This window comes from Scyliorhinus torazame, chromosome 10 (assembly GCF_047496885.1).
Source record: "Scyliorhinus torazame isolate Kashiwa2021f chromosome 10, sScyTor2.1, whole genome shotgun sequence".
Lineage (NCBI taxonomy): Eukaryota > Metazoa > Chordata > Chondrichthyes > Carcharhiniformes > Scyliorhinidae > Scyliorhinus > Scyliorhinus torazame.
This window is the reverse complement of record NC_092716.1, coordinates 75,139,236-75,151,662: the sequence shown is the minus strand read 5'-3', so window position 1 is coordinate 75,151,662 and position 12,427 is coordinate 75,139,236. Positions and strand designations below refer to the sequence as shown.

Genomic DNA, 12,427 nt, shown 5'->3' with positions numbered 1-12,427 from the left:
CGTTTTGGAGCATAGCAAAATTTACACAAGAATTTTAATTACATACTTTATCTTTTTGCAGGAAAACTATGTTATGATTGGCAACCTCGGGGCCCTCAAGAATTGCACGTGAATATTCTGATCAAAGGGATAAGCAATATTAACAAGGTGCGAGTAATGTAATCAAAGAAATTATTTCACAATTGAGATTTAGTTCTAACTTAATTATACTGAATGTAGTTTAAGCTATGCAAATAGCTGATATTATAGCCTGATATAACATGATGTTATGGGCCAGGGCTTAGAAACTCAAGTCCACCTGACCTGCAACCTTTATGTTGAATTTTGCTAGGATGAGCATAATCACCCTTCAGGTGTGATTTAATAGTCTTCCTAGACACTTTAATCAAAATAAGCTTTATTCTAAGGATTTAGTTAACCAGTTATATAAACACACAGCAAGAATTTTTATCAATTACAAATATAAAGGCACCCCACAGTTACAGTAATCTTTGTATAACACTTAATGAATTCCCCCTCAACTGTTCCAATTCAAAAACAAAATCCCATAAACCAAAAGTCCTACGTAGGTTTTCCTACGATTCTGACCCCGTCTCACCAGCTGGTTTAAATGCTTCCGGAAAGCAAACTATATATTTTAAGTTACCAAAGCAGGTAGCTACAATCAATGAGTTTTTATTTGGAACAACTCTTTGAAATGAAAATAGAGAGAGACAGGCGAAAACACTTATTTTCTCTGTCTGTAGTCCACAGCAGTCAAATCTGAAAGTGAAAGTAAAAACCTCACACAGCTATAGCCCAGCTCCACCCACAAAATGACATCACTGAAGCCATGTGATAAAACAAAAACCTTTCTTAAAGGGACACTCTCATGACAATGAGATGTAACTTGGTTTGGATTGGAACATCATAATGCACAACAAAGTCAACTGACAGAAATTTAGGGCATTTAAAAGGGTTGCCCATGGTCGCTGAGTTCTTGTCCTGCATGTTGCCATTTATTAACTTGTACAAAACCCTGACAGCAGAGGAGGTATAGAACTGGAACATGTGACACTGTGCTGTTGATTAACAGAGTGATCTGGCTTTTCTACCTTCTTAGATCCAGTACAAAAAGTAGTTCACATTTATCACTTCAAAATCTAATTGCCAATCTTGGTTGTTTCACGTGATCGAGTATATTTCAAGTGCGTGAATGACTCAGATTAAACAACAACAGTAACAATTTGCATAGTATTGTTATTGTAGTTAAATGTCCCAGGGCACTTCACAGTAGCAATATAAAACAAAATATGACAGCAAACCCTTAAGGAGAATTTGGTCAGATAACCAAAGTTTTTCTCAAAATGGTAGGTTTAAGGAGCATCTTAAAAGAAGAGAGAGGTGGAGCAAGGGAATTCAGTAGTTTAAGTCCCAGGCAACTGTCATGGACAGAATTTTATGTGTTGATTTACTGTCTGTGATCAAAGTGTTTTTGTATGTGAGATGTGTGTATTTTCTTACCTTCAGAGCAAGCTGTTCTGCTCGTTTATAAAAATAAAGGTTATTATCATGCTTGAGATTTAAAACAAAAACATTGACTCACTCACTCATTGACCACAATAGTACTCATGCAAAAATTAGATACAGATTAAGAAAAAACACAATATGATTACGATGGGTTTTTGTCCCAGTCTCTCTTCCATGTAGTTTTTTAGATGAGTTGATGTTTTTAATTGAAGTGGAGGTCTTGTAAGCAGAGGTTTCCACGTAAGCTGCTCGGCTTATAGTTGACTTTCCAGACTGGTTCTCAGGTGAACCTGAAGGCAAAATAGGTTGGGCAAAGTCTTCTCCCACTTTCAAGGTTTGGTTGTTTATTAGCTTGGCTATATAAGCTGTTTCGGAATGTCCATATGTAATTAAACATTTGCTTGAACCTCAGGACAGTTAAGGACCTGATACTGCCAAATGTCACATGGCATGCAGCATGTTTTCTTCAAAATTTTGAAGTATTATTTGGAAGTTCATAATATACTGAAACATGACACAACTGAAGGCACAGCCGTCAATAATGGAGTGATGAAAATCAGTGACGCTCAAGAAGCCAGATTATATCAGCCTAGATATCTTGGCGCCTTGAGGGGTTGAAGAGATTACAAAGATCGAAATGGACGAGGCCATGGCACACATTGATAACAAAGATGAACATTTCAAAATCAGGATATTGCTTGACCAGGAGCTAATAAACATCAGTGAGCACAGGTGTGAAAATTGAATGGGACCTTCTGCAAGTTAAGTCACGGGCGGCAGAGTTTTGGATGTCCTCAAGTTTGTGGAGGGTAGAATGTGGAAGGCCAGCCAAGATTGCATCGGAAAAGATAACCAAGGCATGAATGATGAGACAAGGGGGAACAAAATTGGGCACTGGTAGGGAGGTGGAAAAAGGGAATCTTAGTGATGTTGCACATGTGGTCAGAAGTTCACCTCGGGGTCAAATATGACACCAAAGTTGCAGATAGTGGTTTTGTCTCAGGCTGCTGCCAGGAAGCGGTATGGGGTCATTAGCTTGGGATCGGAGTTTGGAGCAAGGATTGAAAACAATAGCTTTGATCTTCCCAATATTTAATTGGGTCAATCTTTTGCTCATCACTCCTGGATGTTGGATAACCAATTGTCATAGACCCCTCACACCCAGGCTTTGCCCTGTTCCAGACCCTTCCATCAGGCAGAAGATACAGAAGAGCTTCTTCCCCACAGCCAACAGATCATTAAGTACATGAAAAGAAAACGAAATGAAAGAAAACACATAATAGGGCGACACGCGGACACAATGTAACTACATAACACTGGCATCGGGTGAAGCATACAGGGGTGTAGTGTTAATGAGGTCAGTCCATAAGAGGGTCATTTAGGAGTCTGGTAACAGTGGGGAAGAAGCTTTTTTATGAGACTGTTTGTGCGTGTTCTCAGACTTTTGTATCTCCTTCCTGATGGAAGAAGTTGGAAGAGTGAGTAAGCCGGGTGGGAGGGGTCTTTGATTATGCTGCCTGCTTTCCACAGGCAGTGGGAGGCATAGATGGAGTCAACGGATCGTGTGATGGATTGGTTATTATCACGCATCCAGGCGTGGAAGAGCTTCTTCCCCACAGCCACTAGACCCCTCGGATTGATCTGTTTCCTGTAAGAACACTATTCACGACGCCCTACACTGCTCTTGCTCATGTATTGCTGTTTGGCCCTTGTTCCACATTGTAACCAAATACTATTTGTGGATGTACCATTTGTCAATGTATTCTGTCGATTATTCTTTTATTCTTTTGTCTACTATGTACGTATTGTGTGCGTTCCCTTGTCTGCAGAAAAATACTTTTCACTGTACTTCGGTACATGTGACAATAAATATTAATCAATCTGATAATTTAGCAACAGTGGTGGAGTCAAGAGTGATGATGGTGAGGCAGAGCTATATCTGAAAACTGACTGTCCTTTCAGATGATGTGGGAATGCCGGTGCTGGACTGGGGTGGGCACAGTAAGAAGTCCAACAGGTTTGTTTCAAATCACTAGCTTTCGGAACACTGCTCCTCCCTCAGGTGAATGAAGTGGTAGAAGTCACAAATGACATGCTATGTGACTGTGAAAAAAGACAAACTATCTTTCTTTGTCCTTCCTGACATACCAGTAGCATAGTGGTTGCACGGCAGCACAGTTGCTAGCATTGTGGCTTCACAGAACCAGGGCTCCAGGTTCGATTCCCTGCTGGGTCACTGTCTGTGTGGAGTCTGCATGTTGCCCCTGTGTCTGCGTGGGTTTCCTCCGGGTGCTCCGGTTTCCTCCCACAGTCCAAAGACGTGCAGGTTAGCAGGATTGGCCATGCTAAATTGCCCTTAGTGTCCAAAAAAAAAGATTAGGGGTGGTTGTTGGGTTAGGGGGATAGGGTGGAAACGAGGGCTTAAGTGGGACGGTGCAGACTCGATGGGCCGAATGGTCTCCTTCTGCACTGTATGTTCTATGTTTTATGACCACACCATTCCAATCCACCATCTCCTCCATCATTCAGCTGGGTGGGACTGCTCTTATCCTATTCCATTCTTTCCTATCTAATTGTAAATTGCTAATGTATCGCTAACAATGCCTTCTCCTTCCACTCTTGCACTGTCACCCCTGGTGTCCCCCAAAGATATATCTTTGGTCACCTCCTATTTCACATCTACCAGCTGTCGCTTGGTGATGTCATCTGAAAGCGTCTGAAGTGCTGACATTGGTACTGAATCGGCGGTGTTCTATGACAACGGAAGAGTCGCCAGACCTGGAGCAGTTCAGGATCCGTTAGTGGGCTAACACCGGCACGGGGTGGGAAGGAGGCTGTCACCCATCAATGTACGCCGGGCCTGGGCCCAGGTGGCAGAGACAGTAGTGCGATGGGCCTCGCTTCCAGGACCGGCCTGCAGTGCCAGGAAAAGCTGCATGACCTCCTCAGGACGGCCAGGGTGAGCAGCCGACATCGTGCCCCTGCTACCAACCCCCGATCCTCACACCCATAATCCCCCACCCAGAGGGTGAGCGAACCCCACATGCCGGCAGTCTGCTCGCACCCCAACCTTGCATCACCTGCCAGCACCCATACTGCCCGCCATGGCTGGGTGCCCTGTTCACAAAGGCCACCAGCTGCCCAACCCCATGCTGTCCATGATTGACTGCATAAGAATGTGCATTTTTGTCGTTTCCCCCCCCCTCCCCCCCCGGAAGAAGGCGGCACACAACCGGGGAGAGCGAGAAGACTGGTGGGCCCCACCGGACCTGCGGCCACTCACCGTCGCAGAGCGGCAGGCACTGGGCCTGGCCAGTCTGCCTGGGGAGAGGGCAGTCACTGAGGTGGAGGTTGGCATCAGGGAACCAAGTGAGCCCCGCTGAGTTGTGAGGTCCCTATAGCACGCATGGCACAACCCCATACCACCCCGTCACTACCGCGCCAAAGGAGACTCGGGTCGCAGGGCAGGAATCACAGCAGGCTGCCTCCACCCCTTGTGTACCACCTGGCGATGCACCTAGACATAGTATTAGGGCCCGTAAGGCCAGAGCGTTAGACACCAGTTAAGTTGGAACGGGTGCAGCACCCAGGATAGCATTAGGGCGTAGGGCACAAACCTGTCGAAACTTGTTCACCTGTTCAGAATGAACACCTGTTCACAACTGTTTCAACCTGCCTCTGTGCTCTGTCAGAAGGATGTGAGGGATGGGCTGGGCTGGCTGCAGAGGGGATGTGGGGGGGGGGGGGGGGGGGGGGGGGCGGGGGGGGGGGGGGTTAGCGTGACGTGTGGTCATTGGAGTTGGGCACAGGCCAGAGGCTCCAGGAAATCCACCGCTCACCATCCCAGTTCCCGGACCCACATCCATTCCTCGTCCCCCACACCCGCACCCACCTCCGCCGCCCCAAGGGTTCGATGGGACTGTGTGATGGAATGGCCAGCTCATATGCAGGGATAACCCAGGTGAAGGGTGGAAAGTGCTACCATGGGCAGGCGTCAGACATTATTAAACGATGTGGAGCACCAGAGCTCATCACAGAGCGGATGGTCATCATCCCGCTGTTACTGTCAATCCAAGGCTCGCACCCCATAGCGAGATAGGTAGGAATCACGGAGGGGGTTGCAGATGCGGGGTTTGGTGCAGGGAGGATGGCCAAAGGAGGGGGTGGCCGGCTGTTGGTAAGGAGGATTGTGGGGGTGGAGGCGGGATGTTTGTGCAGCCGTCGGCCAGGCCGCCTAGGCGGCGTGCCTGGAGGCGGTTAGAGCGTCGCATGCAAGGTGGCCCTGGTGCACACATTGCGCAGCTTCCTGTGCCAGCCCGGGCCCCAAGCCCTTCCCATCCTGACCCTCCCCCGTATCCTCCAGAATGGTCCAGGCACCTAAACCGCACCTTCAGGACACTGATGCACCGGTCGATCATGGCCCTGGTTGCGACATGAGTGTCATTGTAGCGGGTCTCCATGTCAGGCTGCGATCTCCGGATAGGCATCATCAGCCATGCCCGTGGCGGATAACCCCGTAACCCTGGAGCCAACCCCTCATCCGGGGTGCACCTCAAAGATGTCAGGAACCGTGGAGTGTGTTGTGATGAAGGCTTTGTGCATGCTGCAGGATACAGACGTGCATGATGTGCATCACATGGTCACACACCAGCTGCACGTTCATGGCGTGGTACCACATTCTGTTTGTGAACACCGGCCCCTCATGTGCCCGTGCTCATAATGGAACATGGATCCCATTGATCACCCCAGAACCTTGGACATCCCAGTGATGGCAGTGAACCTCGCTGTCCAGGCATCCTGTTGGGTTCGGTCCACATTGAAGCTGATAAATTGTGCCGAGCGAGCATATAGAGTCTCCATGATGGCGTGTTTGCACCTGTGCATGGAGGTCTGTGAGATCCCTGACAGGTCCCATTTGGCACTTGGAAGGACCCTGTGGCAAAAACGTTCAGGGTGATCATCACCGTAGTGGCCACTGGGAGCAGGTGTCCTCCCTCATTCCCCCACAGTTCCAGGTACGCTATCATCTGGTAGATATGCCGCACTGTCCCCCTGCTCAGCCAGAGTCATCGACGACATGCCCGGTCCGGCAGGCCCTCGAATGACAGGCGCTGCCAGTACACACGATTCCTAATGCGGCGCCTCCTCCTCGGTCATTTGGCTGGCTCCTGTTCCTCTGGGGCAGGCTCCACTGCTGCAGGGTTCTCCCTGAGCAGTTCTTGCTCGTACAGCCTCAGTGCATCCCCCAGACTGCACGGCAAGGCAGATAATAATAATAATCGCTTATTGTCACAAAAAGGCTTCAATGAATTTACTGTGAAAAGGTGGCAACCATTCCTCGTTGAATTCTGTAATCCATTGTCTGCAGGGGGTGAAAGGAAGGTATGTTAGCATGGTGTGTACCGCCATGGCCAACCAGATTATCATATCATAGAATTTACAGTGCAGAAGGAGGCCATTCGGCCCATCGAGACTGCACTGGCTCTTGGAAAGAGCATCCTACTCAAGGTCAACACCTCCACCCTATCCCCATAACTCAGTAACCCCACCCAACACTAAGGGCAATTTTGGACACTAAGGGCAATTTATCATGGCCAATCCACCTAACCTGCGCATCTTTGGACTGTGGGAGGAAACCGGAGCACCCGGAGGAAACCCACGCACACACGGGGAGGATGTGCAGACTGCGCACAGACAGTGACCCAAGCAGGAATCGAACCTGGGACCCTGGTGCTGTGAAGCAATTGTGCTATCCACAATGCTACCGTGCTGCCCAACGGGCTACACAGTGGCCCCTGCCTGCACTGCAGCCACTGCCCTTGTAGGTCCCCCTTCCCCTTCCCTCTCCTCCCACATCCTGATGGCTGCAGTTCATGTGTTGTATGACTACCCACAGTGCAATTAGGAATGGGGTTACAGGATTTTGACCCGGCCGTTCCCCCCGGCACTCTGCCATTCGCACTGAACTTGTGGCCCCATCGGTGCCTGGCACCATAGAGGCCCCTGGCCCTTGCACGCGTCCTTGCCAGCAGAGGTAGTAGTGGCTGGCACTACCCATGCCAACGGTAGTCTCTGCAGCCCCAGTCCAGCACCCTCCTGTAGGGGCTACCATGGGCTTGCCTTTTGGTGGGCCGCGTGATTCCCCGTCGGCGGGTGGCACCCAGCTATGGGGGTTGGGGGCAGTTTCGTTCTAAGAAACCACGGGCCACGGTGGGTGGTTAGTGGGGAGCGCAGTAAGGTTGCGCAGCAGGCCGCAGCAATGGCGATCCATGCCTGGATACCCTGGTCCCAGCGGTCCCCCGATTACACGGCCACCCCCAGTCACCTCCCGCTAGTCCTCCCAGCCAGCCATACCAGTGGCAGGACCAGCAGCCATGGTCTCATCTCGGGAACATGTCCTACCTCTGCTCTCTCGCTCAGCAGCCAATGCACCTGTTTCCCGATTTTAAAAACCACAGGTGAACCTCGCTGTCGGTAATTCCTCCTGGAAGGAGTCGGAGCATCGCGAGAGCCTCGGAGAATACTGGGTGGGGCCCGGTAATGATATGCCAACGGCATATACTGTACATGCGGCATAGAATACATTCACGGCGCTGTCGAGGCACCAGAACATAGCATTCTATCGGGTCGGCGCTGGCCTCGGTTTTCCGCTGACCAGCGATTTTCGCCCAATCGTATTTCCTGATTCTGGCATCAGCCGATGGAGAATCCTGCCCCCAATCTCAGAAGTCCTGTGCCCAAACCTGGCACCCCTCAGTTCTTTCGCCAAGGGGTGAATGGAGGTGGGTTATAGTTTTCACATCTATGCTTTATGTAACAGTGCAGCTGCCTTCAAACAGCTCCAATGTTTGTAACTGAAATGTCCAAAACATGACTTGTGAGCTTTAGTCATTTCAGGAGAAGGCCTAACGCTGCCAGAGTTCTTTGGAGAGGCAAAGTATAATTTTTGACAGATAGGGTACCCTTTTGGATAGGTCCTCTTGGGAGAGATAATGTGCCTTTTGGGAGAGGTCACGTTCTCTTTGGGATGGTTAAAAGTAGACATCAATGTGCATAAAATTGGATAAGTTAATTGAAACTGCCAATCTGAAAGGAACTGTCGAGCTGCTTGGAACTGTCAAACTGTCATGGCTTTAAATCTCCTGCCTTTTAAATGTGGAAAAAAAAACTTGTTGCTGTTTTAAAAAAGTACTTGCTTTTTCACTCTGTTAACATAATCTTACAGGTTATTATTAGAAGAATTGTGCTGCATGATTAATTTCATTATCACTGTGGGGTGTTTGTCAGTTCACAGTTTGACAGAGTCAAGTAGTTATAAAGTCTTGATATGGGGCTCTGAGTATAAATGCTTGTTTTTATCTGGGATTAAGCATCAAATTAAATGTTTGCTTTATTAAGGATTTATTTAGTTGAAGGAATGTAAAAATAGTGAACGGGTTTTATGAATGAGTGTTTTATTTTTATCTTATTCTTAAAATTACAAAGCCAATGCACAAAGTGGACAGAGCAAGCCCTTAATCCATCTCATTGCTTGCTCTAAAAACGTATTCAAATTCAAATTGAATCCAATTCATGGTCTCCAAAAGAGAAACATACAAGATCCAAACTGACAAGAAAAAATATTGTACCTCATCTTGGGCTTGATATCATGCTTGATTTTAGCCAGAAGACAAGAAAGTAGTGTCTGAAATAGACACCTGGGGCGCGATTCTGCGACCCCCCACCGGGTCGGAGAATCGCCGGGGGCTGGCGTGAATCGCGCCCCGCCATGTCCCGAATTCTCCGCCACCAGAGATTCGGCGGGGGCGGGAATCATGCCGTGCCGGTCGGCGGGAATCTCGCCGGTCGGCGGGCCCACCCCTGGTGATTCTCCGGCCCGCGATGGGCCGAAGTCCCGCCGCTGTCAGCCCTCGCCAGCCGGCGTGGATTAGACCTCCTTTTCACCGCCGGGGCAAGGCGGCGCGGGCAGGCTCCGGGGTCCTGGGGGGGGGCGCGGAGCGACCTGGCCCCGGGGGGGGGGGGGTGCCCCAAGGGTGGCCTGGTCCGCAATCGGGGCCCACCGATCCGCGGGCGGGCCTGTGCCATGGGGGCACTCTTTTTCTTCCGCCTTCGCCATGGTATTCACTATGGCAGAGGCGGAAGAGACCCCCTCCCCTGCGCATGCGTGGGGATATCGTGAGCGTCCGCTGACGCTCCCGCACATGCGTCATCCGGTGAAGTCCTTTCGGCGCCAGCTGCCGTGGCGCCAAAGGCCTTTCCCGCCAGCCGGCAGAGCGGAAACCACTCTGGCGCGGGCCTAGCCCCTCAAGGTAGGGCTTGGCCCCTAAAGGTGCGGAGAATTCCGCACCTTTGGGGCGGCCCGACGGCAGACTGATTTGCGCCGTTTTTGGCGCTGGGTAGCGGACATTGCGCTATTTGCGGAGAATCCCGTCCCAGAGCTTTATTTTATTTAATCTCATCATGGGTCCTGAGGCCTTCCCATGGTGGATACTGGGTAAGTTGACATGGAGGGTGCTTGGACAAAGGCTGCGGGTGGGGGGCGGGGGTTGGGGCGGGCTGCATGGCTTTGCATGAGTTGGCATTAGGTTAGCATAGGGGCTATAAAGGACCATGGGGATGGGTAGTGGGACATAGATTAGCATAAGGATAATAAAGGGTCACGGAGGTGGATAGTGGGGCATAGGTTGACATGGAAAAGGCATGGGGAGAGTGTGGGGGGTGAGGTCTCCTGGGCTGCTTTTTGTTTTTTTTACAGCTGGTTCAAAGTCCAAAAACACCAAGGCAGGTCTTTTGAATAGCCCATCTCAGAACCCAGCAGTCCCTGTGGCTGCCTCCAAACTCTTTCGGCGGATAGCAGGCCGGACCCCAAAAGGAATGGCGATATAGTTCCAAGTCAGCATGATGAGTGACTTGGAGGGGAACTTGCAGGTGGTGGGGTTCCCATTAATCTGCTGCCTTTTTCTTTCTCAGTGGTAGAGGTAGTGTGTTTGAAAAGTTAATTGCTGCAGTGCCTCTTGCACATGGTACACACTGCTGCCGGTGGGAGAGGGAGCGAATGTTGAAGGTGGTGGATGGGGTTCCAATCAAGTGGGCTGCTTTGTTCTTGGATGGTGTCAAGCCTCTTGAGTATGGTAGAGGGTTGGTTGAGTGGAGGCTGTCAGGTGGTTGGCAGGGGTCAGGTGGTTGGAGGGGGTAGTTGGAGGGGGCGGTTGGGGCGAGGATGGGGCTCAGATAGTCAGTAGGATGGATTTGTCGGGGGTATGGAGGATTCAATTGGAGTGTGTGAGGTCGGGGGGTTGTTTAGTCAGAGGGTAGTCGGGGTTGAGGTGGTTAGTCAGTGGAGTCAGAATGGGGGTTGGGGGTTCGATGTGTAGTCGGAAGGGGAGTGGGGTAGACAGCCAGCGGCTGAAGTGCAGAGGTATAGTTACCCAGGAGTTCAAACTGGTTTTAATCTTTCTAACCTACCCTGGATAACTATTCTGCTAAGTGAGTTGTAACCATCCAAAGGCTCCAACTTTAAATCGGCATTTTGGAAGGTTCCAGACACAGGCTAATTGAAACTTCCCAGGCTATTCCCATCAGGATGGGAACATCCTAGTGGGGTCGCCCAGAACATTCTCCGGGATAAGGCCCCCGGGGGAACAGGAGATCTGAGCCACTCTCTGTACCGAGAACTGACTCATACAAGTTAGCTTTCTGCTCCTCCACTGGCAAACCTCCTTTAACTCCGGATGAGCTGAATAGACTGTGGCAATATCCTTACAATAACCCAAAGGAAAGAGATGCTGCTGCCATTCCAGACACAACCTGAGACACCTCATTCAATGATGAGATGTTTAAAAAAAAGAAATCAGTGTTAAAAATATAAAATGAAGGTCCCCATCTGAAACATTAATATATTTTTGTTTAAGCTGCTGACCTGTTTTGCACTTCGAGCATTTTCTGTTTTTATTTAACTTAGTGACTACATTGTTTAGCCATTTCGATAGAAAAACCGCCGAATCGTAGGTAAAGAAATCCCCATGGTAAGTAACTGCAGTTCTGGTCCTGTTTCTGAAAATAGCATTCCATTGAGAAATAACACCATAAACTAAAGATCTCCACCACAGACTAAGAACTTTTTTCCTTTGGATTTGCAGGATAACCAATGTTTTTGGAAGATGCGCAGAGCTGCTTTGAGATCTATGGTCAGCTGAAGTCACTCACAAGAGAAAGTAGCTTCTGGTATCAGCTAACAGTTTAATTGCTGGTGCTTTGAATGGCTAAGTATGAGCCGGTCTAGTCCACAGTACAGCCCTACTTTAAAAATTATTGATCAACTCAAATGCCTATTGACGTGAACAGAAAATACTGCATAGATTGAACTTCGCTTCAGATGGTGTTTTAAGAATTTGCTATTTCATCATTTAATTATAGAAGTGCCTTAATTTCCTGCATGGGGCATTATATACAGCCTAATTTACATCTTCCGTTTTCAATGAATCTTTTTCATGTCTGGAATGTGCAGTTGTGAAATAAAAAACAAAATTAATTAAGCTTTTAAAATCAGGAAACAATGCACTACTAAATAAAATATGTCACCAATTAAAATGTAGGTGGCATCATATCATGGATTTAAAAGTATTCTTCCACTAATTTGTCTTTATTTTGGAGGCTCGTTATTTTACTTTATTAAACTGTACATGGAAATATTTTATTTAGCATAAAATCGCTTTTGGTTCATTTTCTTCCGTAAGGAAAAAGTATAGGAAAATACCTGGTCAAGAATGGCCAATGTATGTTAGATACAAACTTGAGTTACATTCAATTATCCATGGGAGCAGGGACAAACTTTGCAAATTTTTCTATCCAGACAAATATGTTGGGTAGGTGCCATGACAGGGCATGTTGCACATCAATTGGTTGTAAGGCCAGTTTG

At 48.7% G+C, this 12,427-nt stretch overlaps 1 long non-coding RNA gene across 1 annotated transcript in view; it reads left to right on the top strand.

Annotated features, from left to right (window-relative positions):
* Window positions 1-12,190, top strand: part of LOC140430654 (uncharacterized) — a 109,618-nt gene extending 97,428 nt beyond the window's left edge. The window contains exons 3-4 of the long non-coding RNA XR_011949488.1: window positions 62-147; window positions 11,649-12,190. This is a non-coding gene — a long non-coding RNA (uncharacterized lncRNA). The remainder of the gene's footprint in view (window positions 1-61; window positions 148-11,648) is intronic.
* Window positions 12,191-12,427: the final 237 nt, after the last annotated feature.